At 40.6% G+C, this 22,141-nt stretch overlaps 1 protein-coding gene across 1 annotated transcript in view; it reads right to left on the bottom strand.

Moving 5' to 3' along the window:
* Nucleotides 1-21,830, bottom strand: part of SOX6 (SRY-box transcription factor 6) — a 469,113-nt gene extending 447,283 nt beyond the window's left edge. The window contains exon 1 of the mRNA XM_032222712.1: nt 21,594-21,830. The gene's annotated coding sequence lies outside the window, so the exon portion shown is untranslated. The remainder of the gene's footprint in view (nt 1-21,593) is intronic.
* Between the last annotated feature and the right edge of the window lie 311 nt (nt 21,831-22,141).

The following is a 22,141-nucleotide window of genomic DNA, read 5'->3' as shown; positions in this document are numbered from 1 at the left end:
TTTAACAAGGAAGAAGTAGATGAAGTTTCTTAATAGATAGAAATATAGCGGGGGGGGGGATCCATGCTTATACCCTTCTCCGCTTTTTATCAGTAATTGTTCTTCTGAGGAAACTTGGGGCAGATTAACTTTGAAATGCAGAAGAAAAAAAATCCTTTCCGAGAAAGAGGCCTGCTAGATAAGAACAAACCTCCTTTCTCCTGCTATGAATAATAGGGCTTTAAAAGACGGAAAAGTGTATGCATATGGGGTGGTTCAGCTCTGAATCCATTCCTGATCCAATACTTCTGGAGGACTCAAAAGCAGCAGCATCCAAGAAGCTCTACCTTTTAAAAAAAATTATTAGAAGAACAAAGTTTTGTTCAGGTGGAGTCTCTACAAATGTGTCTCAGTGGGAGGACGTGCATTCCCCAAGTCTAATTAAGCGCCAGGTTTTTTACAAAAATGAGCAGTGATTCCCTTAAGAACTCCTTTTCACAATGAATGATATCTCATGCTTGCTAAATAGAAACTTCGAGGTCCTGGCTATGAAGCAAATGAAGTGTCTGCAGGCAGCCCCCCCTTCACCTCCTCGCCCCTGAGCTTTGCATTGTGCCCAATGTAAGATCTGAAATATTGTGACAAATTCAGTTTCTACCACATTTTCTCAAGCAACGGGGGTTTAGGCAGAAGAATTGTAGCAGTGGGATTACTGGGGCTGGAGCAGAGAGCTGGAAAGATCCTGTACCAAACTGCAAAGTGTAAAGGCACTATGCCGATCACCCAGCAGTCATGCCTAGTGAGGATTTAGATTTTAGATTTAGATTTTATTGTCATTTATAGGCCGCCCTTTTCCCTGAGGGGACTCAGGGCGGCTTACAATTCGTGGGGAAGGAGTGCAAGACAAAACATGAAATAATATGTGAATAAAATAAAACAATAAAACACAACATTCATTCAGCATTCGGGTGGGGCGGATGAAAATCTTATCCCCAGGCCTGACGGGATAGCCAGATCTTAAGGGCTGCGCGGAAGGTCTGGACGGTGGTGAGGGTACGAATCTCTACGGGGAGATCGTTCCAAAGGGTCGGAGCTGCTACTGAGAAGGCTCTCCTCTGCGTAGTCGCCAGTCGGCACTGACTGGCGGATGGAACTCGGAGGAGGCCCAATCTATGCAATCTGATGGGTCGAAGGGAGGTAATCGGCAGAAGGCGGTCTCTCAAGTAATCAGACCCACTACCATGGAGGGCTTTATGGATGGTGAGTAGCACCTTGAAGCGCACCCGGAGATCAACAGGTAGCCAGCGCAGCTCGCGGAGGATAGGTGTTATGTGGGCGAACCGAGGTGCGCCCACTATCACTCGCGCGGCCGCATTCTGGACTAGCTGAAGTTGCCGGATGCTCTTCAAGGGCAGCCCCATGTAGAGCACATTGCAGTATTCCAGCCTAGAGATCACAAGGGCTCGAGTGACTGTTGTGAGGGCCTCCCGATTCAGGTAGGGTCGCAACTGGCGCACCAGGCGAACCTGGGCAAATGCCCCCCTGGTCACAGCTGACAGATGGTGGTCAAAAGTCAGCTGTGGGTCCAGGAGGACTCCCAAGTTGCGAACCCTATCTGAGGGGTATAGAATTTGACCCCCCAGCCTGAGTGGTGGAACACTGGCCAAATTATTGGATATGCTACCATTCTTCCTCACGTATGATTTTGTGAGCAAAAGGACATCTCTTTGATATTAAAATCCTTGTAAGAATGATTCAAAGTATTATCCCATCCCCCTGCCACCAAACCAATCTTATTCCAATGATCATAGCAAGAAATATTTTAGTTAGAAAGAATTTATATTCAGGTGATTTTGAGCCTCTATAATTTATTTTTATTTCTAAGATGATCTTTGTATTCTTTTCTTTAAATATGCAACCCTTAGTTCATTCTTATAAAAGAAATGCTATGGTCTTGTGTTAATTTGTTCTGAAAATTCTTCCTCTCATCTGGTAGGGGGCAGTTTTGAATTCTTGAAATTGTCTTATGTGAAACTTCGCATTAAAATCAACACTGATATCAGAGGTGGTATTCTGCTGGTTCTCCCCAGTTCAGGCGAACCAATAGTGGCAGCGGCGGGAGGCTCTGCCCACCCACACAGATGTGATTACAGACGCTCTGCGCATGCGCAGAACTGCCGCATGTGAGCAAAGCAAGCAAGCACACAGATGTAGAACTGGTAGCAAAGATAAGAGGATTTCATGCCTGACTGATACCATGAATTTAAGTGACAGGAAGGGAGGGAGGGAGGGAGGGAGGGAGGGAGGGAGGGAGGGAGGGAGGAAGGAAGGAAGGAAGGAAGGAAGGAAGGAAGGAAGGAAGCAACAGCAATAGCAATAGCAGTTAGACTTATATACCACTTCATAGGGCTTTCAGCCCTCTCTAAGTGGTTTACAGAGTCAGCATATTGCCCCCAACAACAATACGGGTCCTCATTTTACCCACCTCGGAAGGATGGAAGGCTGAGTCAACCCTGAGCCGGTGAGATTTGAACAGCCGAACTGCAGAACTGCAGTCAGCTGAAGTTGCCTGCAGTGCTGCATTTAACCACTGTGCCACCTCGGCTCTGAAGGAAGGAAGGAAGGAAGGAAGGAAGGAAGGAAGGAAGGAAGGAAGGAAGGAAGGAAGGAAGGAAGGAAGGAAGGAAGGAAGGACGAACTGCAGTGGGAAAAGGAAATAGCTGCCTGGAGTTATCTTGGGTGAGTTGGGCAGCCATATAAATTTGTTTAATAAATAATAAAATAAATAAATGGGTATAAGAGAAGGAGCAGAGGTAGTCCACAAAAAGAAAGAGAGAGAGAGGCCCCATTTAGACATTGTATCAAAGGACTAATTCATCAAGCAAACAGACCTTCTCAAGCTACACCATCATCGAGCTAATTTTCAAAGGAATGCATGTTTGGCACCACAATGTTTATTTAGAGCTCCTACTACTTTGTTTTCAACAGTTTCTTTTATTCTTTCCCCAGTTAACATGTACACAGTAATCATTTTGTGGGGGAAATCTGTATTTGTACTAAAGTACTGTTCATATATTTCACTTATGCAAATAGAGAATTATAAAAATGTAGTCCCTACAATGTATTCCGTTTTTTGTTTTTTACCAAAATGTTCCCTGTGGAATTTTTAGTACCTTTTACTATTTAGTATCTTTTAGTATTTTACTATCCTTAGGAACTCCTTACTGTATAGTTAACACTTCCTACTGGTGGCACATTTGAACGTCTATTATGCTGTTCACCAAGTCATGCAGCTAGAGTAATTTCATCTTTAGCCTACCCACTCAAGCATAAGAGTGTTCCTATTTTCTTCTAGGAAATGTTAGAGATCTAGCATAAATACAAAAAGTTCATCTTTTCAATAAATAAATGTAGAATTGTTGAATACTTAGAACAGTTACAGCAGTTACAGCAGGAAGGCGTGAAAATTGTGGCTACCTTGGTTTAACTCACAACTGATGTAAGGACCTCAGTTTCCATAAGCCATCCTGATACATGTGCAAAACCCAGCATTCTTGCACTCCCATTTACAAGGGATGGCACTGTAATAAGCCACTGGGTGACATCATCCACCACCTTGAGATGAGGTGCCATCAGTACGCTGATAATACTCAGTTTTACATCTCCATCTCTGGTGACCCAAGTAATGCTGTCACTGACTTCTCACGATGCCTGGAGGATGTGAGGGTCTGGACGGGGAACAACAGGCATTCGCTGAACCCTGGTAAGACCAAGTAGCTTTGGGTGTGTGGAACTTCCTAATCCAGCACTTTAACATCTTTCTGGTTTGGAATTGCACGGTAAGGATCCTGGTTATCTATTGAACAATTTCATCCTGATGGGATTACCCTGCCCCACCCATGCTGGTAGAAAAGGCATGCTGTGGGCAGTGGTGGGATCCTAGCAGTTTAACAACCGGTTCGGTGATCGCGTGTGCGCAGTTTTGAGAAAACTTGCCTTCCGTATTACTGCTGGGAAGGAAAACAGCTGAGGTGCGGCAATCCACTCTGCCAAGCGACTCAAAGTGAGATCCACCCTTTTGGCCTTATGAAAGGGCCTGAAGACCTGGCACTGCCAACTGGCCTTGGGCCCCAATGGGAATGTGTCATTCCAGACGTGATTGGATTAAGATAAGACCCCCATCTCCTCCTCTTGTACTTCTTGCTCCCTTCCTCTCCATTTTTGTCCATTTTAATTCATATTTAATGTTGCTATTAATGCTTTACTGGTTTATATTGGCATTTTAATTGATGGATTGCAAACTGCCTAGAGTCGCCTTTAATAAATAAATAAAATAATGCTTTAAACAAACTGCTCAGTAACATTGTGCAAATCAAGACGTGCCAAGAGCTGCAAAACATTTGCAATCATTAGAAGACACAGTATGCCTGTTTCAAGGCAGTCCTCAAGGTTTTCTAGGCCCAGAAGACACTCCTGCAAAGATCGTTCTGCTCCTCTGCGCCACAGATCCTGAGGGACACTTCACTTCATTTGCACAGGCCTCGCATATTTGTTTCAGTGTACATCGCATAACGATAAATTCAGCTCTAATGGTTCTTCTCACTTCAACCAGCGATCAACAAAAGCAAATGGAAATACTCTACAGGTTAAACAATTTTAAAAATGCACCTTTTTTTCCCAAAGAGGAGGAAAAGGGCAGGTACAGGATGGAAGGCCTGGCAGTCAAAAAGTTTATCTTTGAGAGAAGCAAGGCCTCAGCAAAAACAGAAACTTCATCCCGCTGATCAAAAGGCAGCATGGCAGCAAGCTCTCTCTGTTTTTATCAGTGGGAGCAAATGCAGGATTCGTAGTTTCTCCCAGCATGGCAGAGAAATCAGAATTATTTATGCCTCACGCAAATAGCCTGGTAGGTACTATAAAAATAAAATGTGCATTATCACTAATTGTGGACCGCACACCAACAGTTAACTCACAATGTGCACATAGGAGAAGTACACTCTCAAAACAGCAGCAGAGTTATTGATAAGACCTTTACCTTCCCAGATTTTGACCCCTTGTCCACACTTCTTCCTATTCAAACTTGTTGTATGCTGCAATACCTGTGCAGACAGACCTCATTTTCTATCAACAAAGGCACAATAAGCCACATTCCTAGCATATTTCAACCACAGACTTAAGCAACAGCTATGCAGCCGGCAACATATCTTCTACAACATCTCTGTGTTCTGCCTTTAATACAGGATCTAAAAAGGTTTGCAGGGCAGTCTTGTGTATATTTACTCAAGGTTCCACTATGTTTAGTAAGGGTTACTCCCAGGTAAGTGCAACCCCTTACTTACCTACACAATAGTCATTAAAAATCCATCGCAAGGGGACAAAAAAATAACATTTCTACTAACATACACCAAAACTTTGCAGAATTAAATGCATATTAAAAGCTTTATGGAATTAAGCAATGCAAATCATTCAAATATTGCAGCCCAAAACATTAAAAGTATTTAGAAACAAGCTCCAGATTCTACCAAGTACTTATTTATGGCAAGAGATCTAACCCACTATTCAGTTTGAAGGGTCCTTCAAATAAAGCAATGTTCCCATATAAAATTGAGAACAGTAAGAATACAAACACAGAAGAAGCCAGATACAGCAGCTGTATCTGGCATTCTCCTTACTCTGTTTTGATAGCCCTGTTTTATAGTATTGTATTGCTAATTTGTTTACTTTGTATACTTTTTACCATTGGTTATCTTGATTCTTAAGAAATAAAGTTTTAAATAAATAGTAAATAAACCATAATCCCAGAAGTATAACCCCAACAGTATGCCCATAATAAAAATGGCAACTAGTTCCATAATTCCCATTCAATGGAAAATAAACTTTTATTCTTTTTTTTTTCAAATATCTCAATATGCGTGTTCCATGCAGAAGGCACTACTGCATATTCAGGAAAGGGGGGGAGGAGGAGGAGGAGGAGGAAGGAGAAGGAGAAGGAGAAGGAGAAGGAGAAGGAGAAGGAGAAGGAGAAGGAGAAGAAGAAGAAGAAGAAGAAGAAGAAGAAGAAGAAGAAGAAGAAGAAGAAGAAGAAGAAGGGCCGTTATTGTCATTGTACATCATGTATACAACAAAATTGGTTTAGCCTCTACTGGTGCAATCCATAACAAAAAATACAGGACATAATTATGGATAAAGGGAGCAGCAATTCATTTTGAAATTAGCACTGAAATTTGGGTATTCGAACACTGGCTCTTTACAAACAGTCACTGTCTGAAAAGGAGGGCGGGAGTTCTGTTTACATAAGACAATATTTAAAACAGCTCACTGACTCACAATGAAAATATACTGAAATAAAGCAAATATCGATTCACAGAGCAGTGGTCTTCATATACTAACTGGAATCAACTTAAATCTTTCTGTGCTTACACAGCTTAAACCCAAATTCTTACCACACGCACAAAAGAGCTATAAGCAATTGTGAGATAATCCCAAATTAGAATTTATTCTAATTCTTTTGGGAACTAAAACTCTAAATGGATTTTTAAGAACCAATCCATAATAACTCAAAAGCGAGGAGTGTTAAGCAAGTCGGGGTGGGGGAAGAGAAACCTTGACAATAAGATGGAGAGCGAAATAGGTTTGAGGGGCTAAATTGACAGCTAGGTGTAACAAAAGAACACTTGAATGCACAAAAGTTTAGCAAGAATTATCCCATTATCTGGATAAATCATGTTGAGATTGAAAAGCTATTTTAAGGTGTCTCCGGGAATAAAAAGAATTGCGCACAGAAATCTGGAGGAGGGAAAAACGAATATACCATTCAAAATATGTCCGGCCCCAATGCGGGGGGGGGGGGGGAGAAAAAAGCCAAAACAAGAAGGAATGCAAACTCTTAGGAAATGCATGAAAAACAGACAGTTGCAGCGAAGGCGAACACTGGGCAAGGGATATGGCCAAGAACGTGAGCATTTTAGACTAAAGTATTTTGTTCAGAGTCCCACTTGCCACTAATTACTACTAATCTTAGTCCAAAAAGAAAGAATACCCTCTAACAGGAGAAGAGCTTAGAAAGGAGTTACTACCTTGAAAGATGAATTCTCCAAAATATCCTCGATTTACAACCATTCATTTAACAGCTATTCAAAGTTATAACAGAACTGAAAAAAGGTCACTCACAATCAGCCCTCACACATATGACTGTTGTGTTGCAGCATGGATGCACCCACTGAAGCACCCCCACGATTGTGATTTGGATATATTGATAATGGTTGCAGTGTCCCAATGTCACAATTTGCCCTTTGCAATCTTCCCAGCTGGCTTTTGACAAGCAAGTCAATGGAGCAAACTGGACTCTCTTTTAACGACCACCATAAAAAAAGTCGTAACATCAGGTGCAAATCATTTAATGACATTGCTCAGCAATGAAAATTCTAGTCCCAAATGTGGTTGTAAGTTTGAGGACTTCCCTGTATATCAGTTATACAGGGATTATAACTGATATAAAGTTAGAAACTCAAGCATTTTCATATTTCTTTCATATTTTCTCACAAGCTGTTATAAACCAGTGGTGGGTTTCAAAAATTTTTAGAACCTCTTCTGTAGGTTTGGCCTGCTTTGTGGGAGTGGCTTGCCAGCCATGTGACCAGGTGGGAGTGGCTTGCCAGCCATGTGACCAGGTGGGCGTGGCCATCTTGTAAAATGTGGTAAAACTCACTTAACAACGCTCTTGCTTAGCAACCAAAACGTTGGCTCAGAAATTCTGGCATTTGAAGCACGCAAGTCTTAAAGCTGTCAAGTTACAAGACCTTTGCAGCCCTAACCCTTTAGGGAAAAAAACCCCAGGGGTGTTCAAACTTGACAGCTTTAAGACTTGTGGACTTCAACTCCCAGAATTCCTCCTCTTGATCTTCATCTTGATGATGTGTACACAGGTGGGAGGAGGGAGCTGGAACCGGTTCTAAATGGCACTGTGGAACCTCTTCTATAGAAGAGGTTAGAACTGGCAGGAACCCACCCCTGTTATAGACACAGTGCAGAGGTATAGTGCAGCCCTGGCAAAGTCAATACATGCCCGCCCCGTACAAATGCACTGCAGCCAGTTTAGTCTAAGGGTTAAGACCTCAGGCTAGAAAGTGGGAGGCCATGAGTTCAATTCCCACCTTAGCTATGACAGCTAGCTGGGTGACTTTGGGCCAGGCACTCTGTCTGACCTCAAAAGATTGTTGTTATGGGGAAAATAGAAGGAAGGCATGTTCGATATGTTCGCCACCTTGAGTTATTTGCAAAAATAATAAAGGCAGGATATGAATTAATAAGTAAGCAATTTAAGAGAAACATGCCAATATTTGACAAGACAAAAACGTGTAACGACTTGACTGAATATCTCCTAAAACAAATCATTACTTTCTGTACTCTTTTCTGATGTAGAGACAAAAACATACGTGAAATATGAGCCATCTTATTTAATGAACTAGGATCCACTAGATCCATGATGGCAAACCTATGGCACGTGTGCTGGGAGTGGCATGCAGAGCCATCTCTCCAGCACACAAGCCATTGCCTGTTGCTCTGCTGGGTTTTGGTGCACTTGCCAGCTGGTCTTTATGCACATGAGAGTACTGGAAACTGGAAGAGCAGCCGCCCGGTGCTCATGTGCGTGCCGGGCAGGTAATCTTTTTATTTCTGGAACATGCATGCACACCGGCCACCTGGCCTTCCAATTCCTGGCGTGTATGGTGTGCACAAAGACCAACTGGCCAGTGCACAGGTGCACGGCGGAAACTATAAGATTATCTTCCTGATGCGCACATGCGTGTTGGACGGCTGCTCCTCCAGTTTCTGGTGTACACATGCACACCAGCTAGCTGGTCTTGCCAAAAACTGGAAGACCAGGTGGCCAGTGTGGATTTGCGTGCCGGAAACTGGAAGAGCAGCCTGCTGGCTCGCGTATGTGTGCCGGGCGGATGCTCTTTTGGTTTCCAGCCGATGCACACGCTCCCATTTTGGCACTCAGTACCGAAAAGATTTGCCAACACTGGACTAGACTGTAGGATTTATACTACAAGATATCTAAAAGCTATCAGGCTTGACAAAATATAATGTCTTCCTTTTACTAGATTTTCATTTTATTTCACATAGGGCAATTGCGTATCAGCTTTCCAAAGCAAAATTCATAAGCAAAACCAAGGAAACTTCATAAAAATGCATTTTCTAATGTCTAAAAATCAGTATCCCAGGATCATGTGAATACCTTTTGCAACTTTCTGACAAGCAGAGTCAACGGGGAAACTAGAGCATGTATAAATTTCCACATTTTTCCATGAATTGAAAAATCTACGCTAATGTTAATTGGTACCATTTAGATGCTAAATGTTAAATGATCAAAATAAGGGAGAAAAAGTAATTCTGAAAGGAATTATTCTCAAATAAAGGGCTGCCCTCTGTAATAAAGATGTACGGTGGCCATATGGATAGCAGACACTGTGGCTATTGTCTGCTTTCTATAACATTTTATCAGCTCCTTCCTTCTTCTTCACTTCTCATGCCCGTTCCACTTGGAGCCCCTTCTTTATTCTCATTCTGGTGTGATCTTGCAATCTCATCTAATGCCAAACTGTTTACTGCTCATTCCACTGTCTATAGGCTTTTCTGCTGCGTCTGTCATACCCTTATCTATGTGCTAAATTCCTCACTTAAGTATGCATTTGAGCCCTTGTTTTGCCAAATTCTTTGGAAAACACTATTCCAAGGATTACTTTATTCTAAACGAAAGCTTATGAAAATTGCTTTCCAAAGAGACAAACTTCACTAGCTTACTGAATTTATTTAGAAAGCTGTTAGAAACACTAGAACATAATTATTTCTCTGTTCCTTTAATATATGTCCGCTGGGCCTTGAGGTCAGATTGAAGAATATCCCCAAGAGAAGAGTTGTAGCGGTTTTCAGTACTTTTCCCCATTTTATTGCTTGGTATGTTTTAATGTGTAATGCTAGCTTCTATTTTTTTTTAAGTGGTGCCCAGAGTCACATAACAAGGTGGCCCTATAAATGCATAAATAAATCTGTTTTTTAATAGGCATACAGGTAGTCCTCGAAATATTACCATAATTAAGCCCAACATTTTCACTACTATCCAAAACAGTTTTAAAGTGTGCTTTGTCCCATTTTCGTTACTATCCAAAACAGTTTTAAAGTGTGCTTTGTCTTGCCTCATTTGTTAAGTGAATCACTGCAATTGTTAAGTTAGTAACACAATTGTTAAGTGAATCCAACTTCCCCATTGAATTCGTTTGTCAGAAGATCCCCAAAGGTTTCCCATGACCCCGGGATACTGGAACCGTCATAAATATGAACCAGTTGCCAAGCATCTGAATTTTTATTGTCTGTCCAGTCGTAAATATGAAAAGCAGTCATAAGTCACTTTTTTTTACTGCCGTTGCAACTTCAAACGATCATTAAATAAATGGTTGTAAGTTGAGGACTACCTGCAATCAATCTAATTAGCCACATACACTATACATGGCTGTACATATGCTAAACACCATGACCAAAATTTGGTATGTTAAGCTACCAAAAGAAGAGTTGGTTAATTAAAACGTATTGTGTAAGTAGAATACCTGCAAGCCATTTTTTTCATATAACACCATAACAGTGTTAAATTGATTAAGCATATTTTCAAATGTCTTAACAGATAAGAAGTATTATTGACTATGAACATTTTTATTGATACACTTTGGTATACTGACAAATTATTTTTTATATTTTATATATTGCATATAGTATTTTGTATACTAGAAATAAACACCCAGAGTCATTGACAGTTAGGTGGCATATTACTGTTACTAAAATTGTCTATGAATAATTTGTAAAAGCAAAATAAGCAGGCATAAATCTGATACACAAAGAGAATACTATGGATAGCAACTGAATTAATTTCAGACAAAGACTAGTTAATAAATTAACAATATTACAATACAATACAATAAAATAGCAGAGTTGGAAGGGACCTTGGAGGTCTTCTAGTCCAACCCCCTGCCTAGGCAGGAAACCCTATAAATGGCTATCCAACATCTTCTTAAAAACTTCCAGTGTTGGGACATTCACAACTTCTGGAAGCAAGTTGTTCCACTGATTAATTGTTCTAACTGTCAGGAAATTTCTCCTCAGTTCTAAGTTGCTTCTCTCCTTGATCAGTTTCCACCCATTGCTTCTTGTTCTACCCTCAGGTGCCTTGGAGAATAGTTTGGCTCCCTCTTCTTTGTGGTTATTAAAAGGTAATAAATTAAAAACCCAAATTTTATTTTTTCCATAATTTTATCTATCCACCACAGAGATCACAAAATAGCATGCAGGTTTTGGAGTTTTCCAGAATTCTTTAGCAGGCAAAAAGGAGCCCCCCCCCCCCAAAAAAGCACAGTAAAAGTATATAAACTACACCTAAGGTTTGCTTACTATTTTGTCTGATGAAATATTTCTACCTTGGAGTAGGCATATTAAAGATATTATCCTCAGAAGGGAAATTAAGGTGATTAGAATATCTTTAGAAAAGAATTCATTACAGCAGCTGCTTACACATTGCAAATGATTACGGACAAGAGAAACCTAGGGATACTTCCATTTGATCCTCCACATAAAGGCAAAGGGGGGTTATTGTTTGTTTATTATTATATTTATATGCCGCCCTTTTCCCCCCCCCCGAGGGGGACTCAGGGCGGCTCACAACTCAAACCAGGGAAGGGGGATACAGACAAAAAATTAAAAAAATGACACATAACAATGCATAATTTAAAACACACGACAGTCATACCATTCGAGACAGGGGCTTATATTCTTTTAATGTCTGTGATGCAAGAATGAAGGAGAATAGCCCGAAAAAGTTTGAACATATGTGTAAGGAACAATCTCTGTTGGCCTGTTGCTGAATACAACTGAAGATTGAGTTTAGGCATATTTGAAAAAATGTATTAGCCTCCAGCTTCTCTGTTTCTCTTCCTTCTCTTTGAACGTGCCCATCCCTTATCTTTCACAATGTTTCTTTTTTTTTTTTAATCTTCAGATGCACACTGTCCAGCCTGAAGCAAAATGTTGTTTTTTTCCTTGTCTTTTTCTAACTGTTCTTGTTTAACCTCTAACACAAAAGTTAGCAATAATGTGTGTAGCATTGACCAAATCAATATTTTCTATCACTCCACATTCTTTAAGGAAGCCATGCTGCACATACTTCCTTGAAAGGAAACCACACGAGCTTGGCTTTAAATAAACATAAGACCATAATACATTAGAAATAAAAACATGCATAAGATAGCGTTGAAGAAAATAAAAAAGAGCTAAATTTAGAGCAAAGTGTATGTTCGCACAGACAAGAAACACATCATAAATTTTTGTTTTCTATTTATATCCAACCTTTCCGACAAGAATTTATATGGGATCTTTCTTTTTATCCCTACAATAAGAATTCTATGAGAAATTTTGGATTGAGAAGGACATTTCATGGATTTAAACATAGCGCTCTCCAATCCTAAAACATAACACACTTAAATACGAGTAGTGAGAATACAAATTAAATTTTTCCATTCTTGTTCCCTCTCAATTCATGCACTTACAACAGATTTTGCTTTTCATCTTATGCAAACTTTATCAAATGGCCTATCTTACTTCCAGGTAGGTGTATATAAAATTACACAACCTAATCTTTTTACTGTTCGCCACATTTGCTATATTAAGATTTTCTTTTAAAAACTTAATTAGCCAAAGAAAAGATTATTTATAAATCAATTCAAAATCATACAAAGCATTTGGAAAGGCAAATTATATTGAGCAGACCTTATATAGCTCCCAGAATTTACGGCATCAATACACAGAGCCATGGTATGTACAAACGCTCCAGGTTTTGTAGTGTAATTAGGGATTACATCATGATTTAATGCTTAAAGGCTGCAACTATGGCAGATTTTCACTTTGATGTTATAAATATGCAATATTGGCCCTCCGCATTTTATCCTTTCTAATTCTTTTATGGGAATGATAGTAGTAGCAACAGTCATTCTACCAATAACAATAGTGTTTGTTATAATTATTTGAGCAAATTTATTTTGCTCCTTTGGCATGGCTTGCAAGAAAGCTAAAACTGCATTTCTTTGATTATGTAAATTCCAAATGAACCAAAATCTTTTTGGTTTAATAGATAAATGCAATGAAAACTAAAGTAGGACATCCCCGATATCTCAATACAATTACAGAAAGCAAATACAAAAAATATTTATAGGAAAAAAATTTGGATGGCTTTTAAAGTCTTTACATAGGTTTAAGCAAACAACATATTTGAAGTAGATATGCTGAACTACTTTGTAATAAAATTTAAAGTACTTAGCATTAGCATATACATTTTAAATCTGCAATTGTAACTTGTTTCCAAATAATAGCAGCCTTTATTGTATGTATAGTAAAAAAATATATGCAAAATGTTTCAAATTTGAAATGTTTTGAGGTTGGAAGATTTTTAACAATGTAAGAATGCCCTGTATCAAGCAGAAAACAGTCCAGACTCAAAATATTTTGCACATCTTTGCAATGTAGTTACCAAGTAAAATATCACGATACAAACTGGTATGCTATACAAATATTTGTGTGCCAAGATTGTTGTTCAATGCAAAGGATTGAATGCAAGGATCTCTTCCTTCTGAAGCAGCACAGACTATTAATCTACTGCATAAATCATAATCCACAAGCTTCATTTTTGCCCCACCCCATCTCCCAGGCACAAACTCCGTATCTCGTTTATTTTTGTGTGATTAAACTACATGAATGTTTTCCAGAGAATATACTTTATATCTTTATAGATAGTGCTATCTTCATTATGCTAAAGATAATGGCAAAATCTCAAAGGCCATATGTGCACATGTTGTTATGTGACCACCTTACAGTTTCTTCCAAAGCCCTGGATGTTAATGCAAAAAAAAAGTCAGCCTTGGCTTATACATTTTGTCTATTATTATTAGTTAAATAAAAGAAAGGATTCCCCTTCCCTGGGTATTCTGATGACTTCATCAGAACTCATAGATAGGCCATCTAACCAATAAAACGATTCAATCTTGAGAAACTCCTATCCAAAAGATGAAATTGGTCAGCCTGCCTTCTGAACTAGGTGCTTCTGAAGAAAGAAAAGGTTATTGAATTTATAGGAAGCATCTAAGCATTGTCTCAAAGCTTCTAGCTGCCCTTAAAATTAGCACTAATTTTCTCTTTTCTTTTCCTTGAGTGAGGATCTAGCAAGTTTGTCACTTAAGCTCAGCATTAAGAACGTAGTTTGCTTGTTCTTAATTACCACTCTTTACCATTCTTTCTTATAACATTATCTCTGTTTCCTTCTTGTACCTAAGCTCTCATTTTCACGCCCATCCACCATGAGTAGCAGCTGAAAGAAAGCATGGAGAGGTATGTTGGTAAGATATATTAAGCTGCTGAAATGCAAAAGATGGGTAATCAGCTTTGTCCTATTCACCCATACAAATCATTCCAGGATCCAGATTTTGGTGTAAATCTGGAAAAAAAATTGTGTTGGGTTTTTTTTCCCCTGCCAAGCCACAAGAGATTCAGAACGACTGAGCAAACTCAGCATCGTTCAGGTTCAAATCGAAATATATTTTCCATTTGGTGCCTAGCTCTAACACAAAGTAATGAACCGAATATGGTTTCTAGTGTTATGTGCAAGATTACAACTATATTTCCAGAGATTCTGGTTCTGTTCTGCACAAGATCCTAACAATACTCTACTTAAGTGAAAGCACAGAGTCCAAACCACTACATTTTAATTACTATGCAGCCTCAGATATATTGCCTTTGATATGGAAATGCTCTTGTTCTCTCATCTTCACATACGGTCTCACGCACAGAAATCTTTATCTGATTCATAAAAAATAAACTAGAATCCAATCTCTACACCTGACCTCAGTGCTTAGAAGTTTTTTTTTTTTACTAAGCATAGTGTCACTATAAAAAGAATGGCTAATAGTGGGATAAAGTTGGATATTCTAAACAATGATGGGAAAGGCCTACAGTTAAGAATTCTGTCCGCATAGCGTTTCTGAGGTTTTACAATCTTCTCTGACTGCAGATGGAACTGGCTATTTGCATCCTCTGTACAGAAATGACAAACTGCAACATCCCAAGGCTATTCCACCTCCCAATTTAGTCGAAAGATGCTTTAAAAATAAAGGTTATGCTCCTATAATTGTTCTCATGCAGTTTTACTTGATGCTTCTCTCTATATCAATTTACACTTTTTAAAAACATGACATTACCAGAAGTCAGCTAGCAAAACTCTGATTTCCTGGTGGCACACAGAATAGGACAACCGACCCTGTAGGTGGAACTGTTCGGGTACGTTGAAAATATGGCTGTGCATGATTTCCATTTTGTTATAACTATATTAACATTAAAATTTTGGATTTCAACAAGTCTAATCTCCTCACCACAACATGAAACTATTCATAATTACAACTTCTGGAATGCCAATACAGTAACTAGAACATGTTGTTTTTATAAACCTATAAATAACCTTCAAGGATAACAATCTCAGCACTGCTGCTTGCTTGCCATCAAATTCTACCAAATATTCAGTAAACATCCAATGCATAAATAAATGTAATCTTGCTTACAATATTCTTTTTATATATACCAATAAGATTCATTAGATACTGAAACACCTGTGACTTGCAGGGTTCTAGATTAATTATATTTCCTAATTTATCATACCTATATCTGCTTCAGAAGGGAAAATTTTGCTTCATTTCAAAACAAAAGTTCACCTACTTTGTATTATGAGTCACTGGTAACTATTATCTCTTATAAGCTCTATGTTTGCTGATTAGATAAATACCAATAAATTGAGTTTTAAGCTCTAAACATCCTTTCTTTAGGAATTCATATAGGACTAAAACTTACTGAATTGTCAAACAACAAGAAAGGAAAATGATAAGTATGTATCAATCCTTATTGCCTTAACATACATGCAGATTGTCCAAGTTTCTGTTCTATTAACTGAAAGAGAATTATTTAAAATTTCACTGCATATTTGAATAAATCTATGATAGGTATGGGTAACAGTTTTTTTAATATCAAGTAACCCATAACTTTCCCAAATAAAATGCAAACTGCAAATTGATGCCTATATTTTCATGTAGGCATCAAAAAACAGTGGCAACTTTAAAATAATTATATGTAATTATTAAAGAGATATATATAATTACTAAAAGAAATATTTGAAGAACTGAAACATCTGGTCTTAACACACGGAATTTTTTAATTGGTAGACATGTTCTGATAGCCGGCATACTTATGTCTTCTAGTCCACATAATTTACAGTTCAGTATTACAAAATGTAGTAGGACCTGCAAACCTATTACACCCATCGAGGATTAAACTCATTTAATGCAATGGGACTGAATATACATTCATAGGACTCTACTGTAAATCTTCCAAAGTCAGTGTGGTTTACATCTATGAAAATACAGAAAGGATTGCACAGCTATTAGACATAATAAGCTATATCAAATAACTACTACACAAATATCTATGTTTACTCAGCAAACTATCTATTCCAATCTGAAAATCCAGACAGCAGACCTTTAAAAAAAGGAAATCTTTTTCACCAGTTAATAAGAATACAATGAGAAACACCTATATATTTTGTGCTGTGTGTTTAAGTTTAAGGTATGGTAAAGAACCCATATTCTTTGGTTGCAACCTGTTGCAATACTATAAAAAGTGAGAAAGGAAGAAACATTTTTAGGATCCAAACATTGTCTGAAAAATGGGAGTTTGCAAATGTTTTAATGATTGCTAATCTTCCAATAAATTACACTCAAATTACCACATTGGAGAAAACACCTTAATATCCCAGTGCCATTCTGAAAATTCTGTTTTTGTAACTTAATTCCAATCCCAGCATATTTACAAAGTGATAGGTACATTTAATCAAATTTTACTTTTACAATTTTCCAATTTAATAAGAAAGCAAGAAATTAAAAATTTACCATGGAGCAATGTTTTGCATATATGTTTGCACGCACACAAGTGGCTATATATACAAACGCGCATATAAAGTACGGTCCAAGCACATTATATTCATGACAGAAACACAATACGAATGTATAATGTAGACAGTGATAAAATATTTAAACAACACATTGCTTCTCATTACATACACACACTACATATATAAGAAGCTTGTCATTTTTCAGTTTTTCACCATATATGTTTTAGAAGTCTAACAGCATTTTTGAAAAGGCTAATGGGTATTTCTTAAGGTAATAAATGCACTTCTGAACCTGAATAAGGTTATGACTGACAAAGCATTTTGGTGTTCGCCGAAAACAAAACATTAATTTTGTTATGAAACATGGTCTTCATCTTTTTAATAGGCTCCCCCATCACAAAGATGAAACAAAATGTACTTATTTATGTATTTTTCTTTCCAGGAACAGCTTGGCCCTTAACCTCTCAGACATGGTCAAAAAACAGAACTAGGATAGAAGGTATGCAAGTCTGAACCAAAAAGATATATGTTTTGCCTCAGGTGAATAGCTCAGCATGAAGTACTGCAATTCTCTCCCCCCCCCCTATGTGTGTGTGTGTGTGTGTGTGTGTGTGTGTGTGTGTGTGTGTGTGTGTGTGTGTTTAAAAAATGCTTGCTCTTATTTTAAGGAGGAATAGATTGGACCATGCACACACCCAGCAATCACTAAAGTGAGTTGGAATCTACCTGAACCTTAAAAACAGGCAGGCTTTGGAGAGTGACTTCTGACCAAAGTTCATTACTCCACCTAAAATCTCTCTGCCACAGGACCCCAATTGCAAGGCTAGCTGCATCACAAATATCTCGTGGAAACACTCTTTCCCTTTACTTAACAGGCTAATCTGTAGATATTGAAGTACATTTAAGTGCCACATGAAATGATGGTGTCAAGATAAGCAAGAGGGGAGAGGGATGGGGTTGAGAAAACACATGGAATTACTTTCCTGGGTAGCATTTATAGCTGGGCATTCAAAAGAAAGTACTTCAACCAGCTTACAAATCCACAACAGAAGAAGCAAAAAACAATACTCTTCTACAATAGTATGGCCTGTATAGCTGATAATTCTCCAATTTTTTTTTGGGGGGGGGGATGAGAGATTATTGAACTGACTTCAGTATGGATGACCCCAGTTACAATACCACCACCACACCACACCTGCAACATCGCTGTGATTCATCTACAAACTCAGGAGAAACGTGTGGAGATGCCATTTCCTTGCTATGTGCAGACCAGCTACTATTTACCAGTCACCCCTTTGCGTCAGGGTGGTGGCGTTATAAGCTTCCTGGGACTAGCGTTGCGTAAACGAGTTGTGGCAAGTATACAAAAGAGCCGGGCAAGGAGGCAACCACCCCATTGGCGGCCAAGCCAGTTTTGGCGCGACGAGCGCGAGAGGAGGATCACGCGCGGCCGACCCCGCTGGAGCAGCAACTCTTTTCGGCCGCCGTCTCGTCGCTCGCGCTCAGCGGACGCTGGCGGGAAGGCGGCGCAACGGCGCGTGCTCTCTTCCCTGCTGGATGCGCCCCGCTTAGGCGCTCTGCTCCGGCTGCCGCCGAACTTTGCAGAAAGGCCGCTCAACCTCCTGAGTGGGGAGGGGGGGTTTGGTTGGGAGCTTCTCGACATTAACACATACACACAGCAACAAACACACATAGGCACTGGCACTTTTCTCAATGGGAAAGACAATTGTACAGGGAGCCTGCTTCAGCCACAGGCTGCCTTTCTCCTCTCCCCACCCCCCCATACGCCTCCTTGCAAGTTGCAAATCTCCCGCTGAGTTTATATAGAATATAGCGGAACTTCAGCTCAGTTGAGCCCCCCCCCCCCCACCCCCGCTTTCCCCTGGCCTTTTTTCTCTCTCTCTCTCTCTCTCCCGCCTCGCGCGCAAGGCTCCCCAGCTAACCCTAACCCTCCGCTTCTTCCTTCCTTCCCGAGGCGTTAGAAAGTCGTCGATTGGAGGGAAAGGCCTGCGAATGCAAATGACCTTGGCCTCCCCGACATTCTCCCCTCCCTCCCGCTCTCTCGCTCAGCCGAAGGGTGTCAAACCAGCTGCGCCCCCTCTCCCGCCCCAAGGAGAGGAGGCAGTGGGGGTCTCCCCTGCAGCGTTGCTATTGTGGCAGGAGAGAGTCGCGGTGGCTGCTCCTCTTTGCAAGCAGGCGCTAACCTTCGTCCCCAAGAAAGGGCTTAAGGTTCACTCCCCCCCCCCCAACCACTACCAACAACCTTCTCTAGAGACCTGGGTTCAGATCTAAGCGCAGGTGTAATTGTCCAATTCTCTGGGTGTCCTAAACACATACACACACCTCTCTAAAATCTACATATGTTTTTCTGTGAGACCCCTTCACAAGAGGGAGGGGGGAAATCTCTTGCCCAACTTGCATTTGGTGTATGAATTCCAGTTAGGATCCCGCTATTTTTTGGCTGAGCGAAAGAGAAAGAAAGAAAGAAAGAAAGAAAGAAAGAAAGAAAGAAAGAAAGAAAGAAAGAAAGAAAGAAAGAAAGAAAGAAAGAAAGAGAAAGAGTCCCTTCCCTTCTCCCATTCTAAATTCGATTCCAAAATCGAGGTAGTTGAATTGACTGATTTCTCAATACAGGCTATTGAGAGAAAGGCCAGGCACAGCAATATATATATCCCTGTATAGCAATGGGATACAATGTGCTGAATTGGCAGTCTAATTATAAATGTGGCATTTGGACCTCCTTACAAGCCAGTGCCACCTTACCTTATGAGGGAACTTCAACTACAGCAACTGTTCAAAACAAAATGCCATTACAGGATCAGCTTCATCCAACACTGGAACTAGCCAAGAGATTGTTTTACAAATAGTCTTTCTCACTTAACACAAGAATGTATTATAAGAAACACAGTTAAGGAGAAGGAGGCAGAGTTTAAAGAAAACGCATCAGAAGTTCTCTGCCAGGTGTCAAGCTACTCTGAGCTGCCAACGAAATCCAAGTAACGTAATTATTTTCCTTGGTATCTGTACCTCCCTAAAAATACATTTGAAGCGAGGAGGGGGGAGGCAACTCAAATTTATTTTTAAGGAAGATTAAGATACAGATCCAAGGAGAGGTGCACATTCAAAACGCAAAGATACGCACACACAAATTCCTGCCTAACCCATCCATACCTTTAGAATGACAGGTTTGAGTTGTACATCCTATTCAGTGTCCATGTTAAAATGGGTGAACATGCAAAGGTTTCAGTACTAGTGCAGTCTAGTTGTAAAGTGTGTGTATGATTGTATGCATATATGTATGTGTGTATGTTTGGTGTGTGTGTGTGTGTTTGTGTGGTTGTTACCTTTTTTCTCCTCCCTCCTCTACTCGTTCTTTATGATTTAGCAAAATATAAAATATTCTGTTTTGTCCTGAGGTCCCATTCTTTTCAGGCAAAACCACAGTGAAAGTTCGCAGTGTTTTTAAATAAATCTCTTTTCCTTCTCCCTCCCCCCACCCTTAAAATTAGGTCCAAACTTGCCTATCCTACGTCAGTGGGCTATTAAAAAGAAACCCACACGCAAAACGTTTTCCTAATCTGCATAACAACAGGCCGAAAGAAGCTTGTTTATCTCAGAAAGTTTCCGTGTCTGTGTTTTGGGGGAAACACCCTGGAGGCTACAACTAATCTCCTACCCGCAGGCTCCCAAGCCCGGGCAGGATCTCCCTGACACCCAGACACAACAACGCTCCGTTGTCTTTTCGACATTTGCCCCTCTCCTCTCGCCGTCCTTAAAAAACACCCAGGAAACCGTGCAAAGGCGAGCGGCGATGAATCAAATCGAGACCTCCGGTGCCTCCGATTGAGCCCACGGGCCTGCTTGGCTCAGGCGGGTGTGCCTCCAGCCAGCGGGTGCGGTGGCGAGGCGGAGCGGAGGCCCCGGAACGGCCACGGGGAGGCCGAAGCGCTGGGGAGCTCCGCGCCATCGAAAGCGGCTTAAATTATTCACGTGCAAGCCGCGGGGGCGCCCTGTGTGTGCAATGCCAGAGCGGACCGACCGCCTTCAATCCCACGCTCCGCTCGCAGACAAACGCGCACCCTTAATCTTAGTTTACCCCGCCTTAGAACAGCTTTGCTTTCTCTACTTCGGCAAAGAATTTTAAATTCACGGGCGCGTTCATGTGTTGTTCTTTCTTTGCCCCCCCCCTAGAAAAATGCGGGGCGGGGGGCGCGATTCAAACTACGCACATCCACCGGTTTAAACTCGGCAGACAAGTCCCCGAAGAACGGCATGCAAGTATGGTTGGTTGTGAACCGGCAGAATTATACAAAACATCTCAACTATCTTCCTATCGGGACTTCTTACAAACACTCAACTAAAACGGGATCTTCTCCAAGCAGCACTTTTGAGGGGAAAGGGGGGGGGCGAGGAGACACCTTGCCGCACTCCCCCCCCCTTTTCTGCAAGCCCGTTTAAAATTCCTGCTCCACGGGCAGCCTCCGGGCGACCAAGGTTGCACAGAAAGGTAAACACAAAACAACAATCACGGAGCCCCAGAAAGAAGAGAAAAAGTGAAGAAAAACAAGACTTCCTGGGAACTTACTTTACGGTTACTTTAGGCGCTATCCTTTTCTTCCAGCTGGCAAGGAAAGCCGTTTTGTCCAGGTTAGGTATTGTTGCCTACTTACGGATCAGTCCGTGGCTACGGGGTTTATTTTAATTTAAGGCTTATGCATTCTTTTAAGGTCGATTTGCATGACCTCCGGCAAGAGCTAAGACACAGCGAGAACTCCCCCGCTGAATGTAGGGCGAGCCCACAACGCCGCCAAGAGCTCCCCTTCTCATGGTGTAAGCAGAGCCCGGTGTGTTTTTGAGCTCTGTCTTTTTTTTCCTCTCCCCCTCCCTGTAGAACACAAATTAGGGTGTGATATCAATTTTAAAGTTTTCGGTATAACTTTATCCTAGCCTCTGCCTGTAGAGAGATAAGGCGCCACGGACGCGGCAACTCCTCGATAGACTGCCCCTCTGTGGCCAAAGGCAGCATTGCCTCGATCCCTCCCTTCCTTTCTTAAAGATCTCTCGGCCGATAGATAGATATATTAAAGCACGCTAGCGCCGAACTTCTTGAGAAGTTTACCCACCTCAAAGTTA

The sequence above is a fragment of the Thamnophis elegans genome, chromosome 1 (genome assembly GCF_009769535.1).
Source record: "Thamnophis elegans isolate rThaEle1 chromosome 1, rThaEle1.pri, whole genome shotgun sequence".
NCBI lineage: Eukaryota > Metazoa > Chordata > Lepidosauria > Squamata > Colubridae > Thamnophis > Thamnophis elegans.
This window is presented reverse-complemented; position numbering and strand designations above follow the sequence as displayed.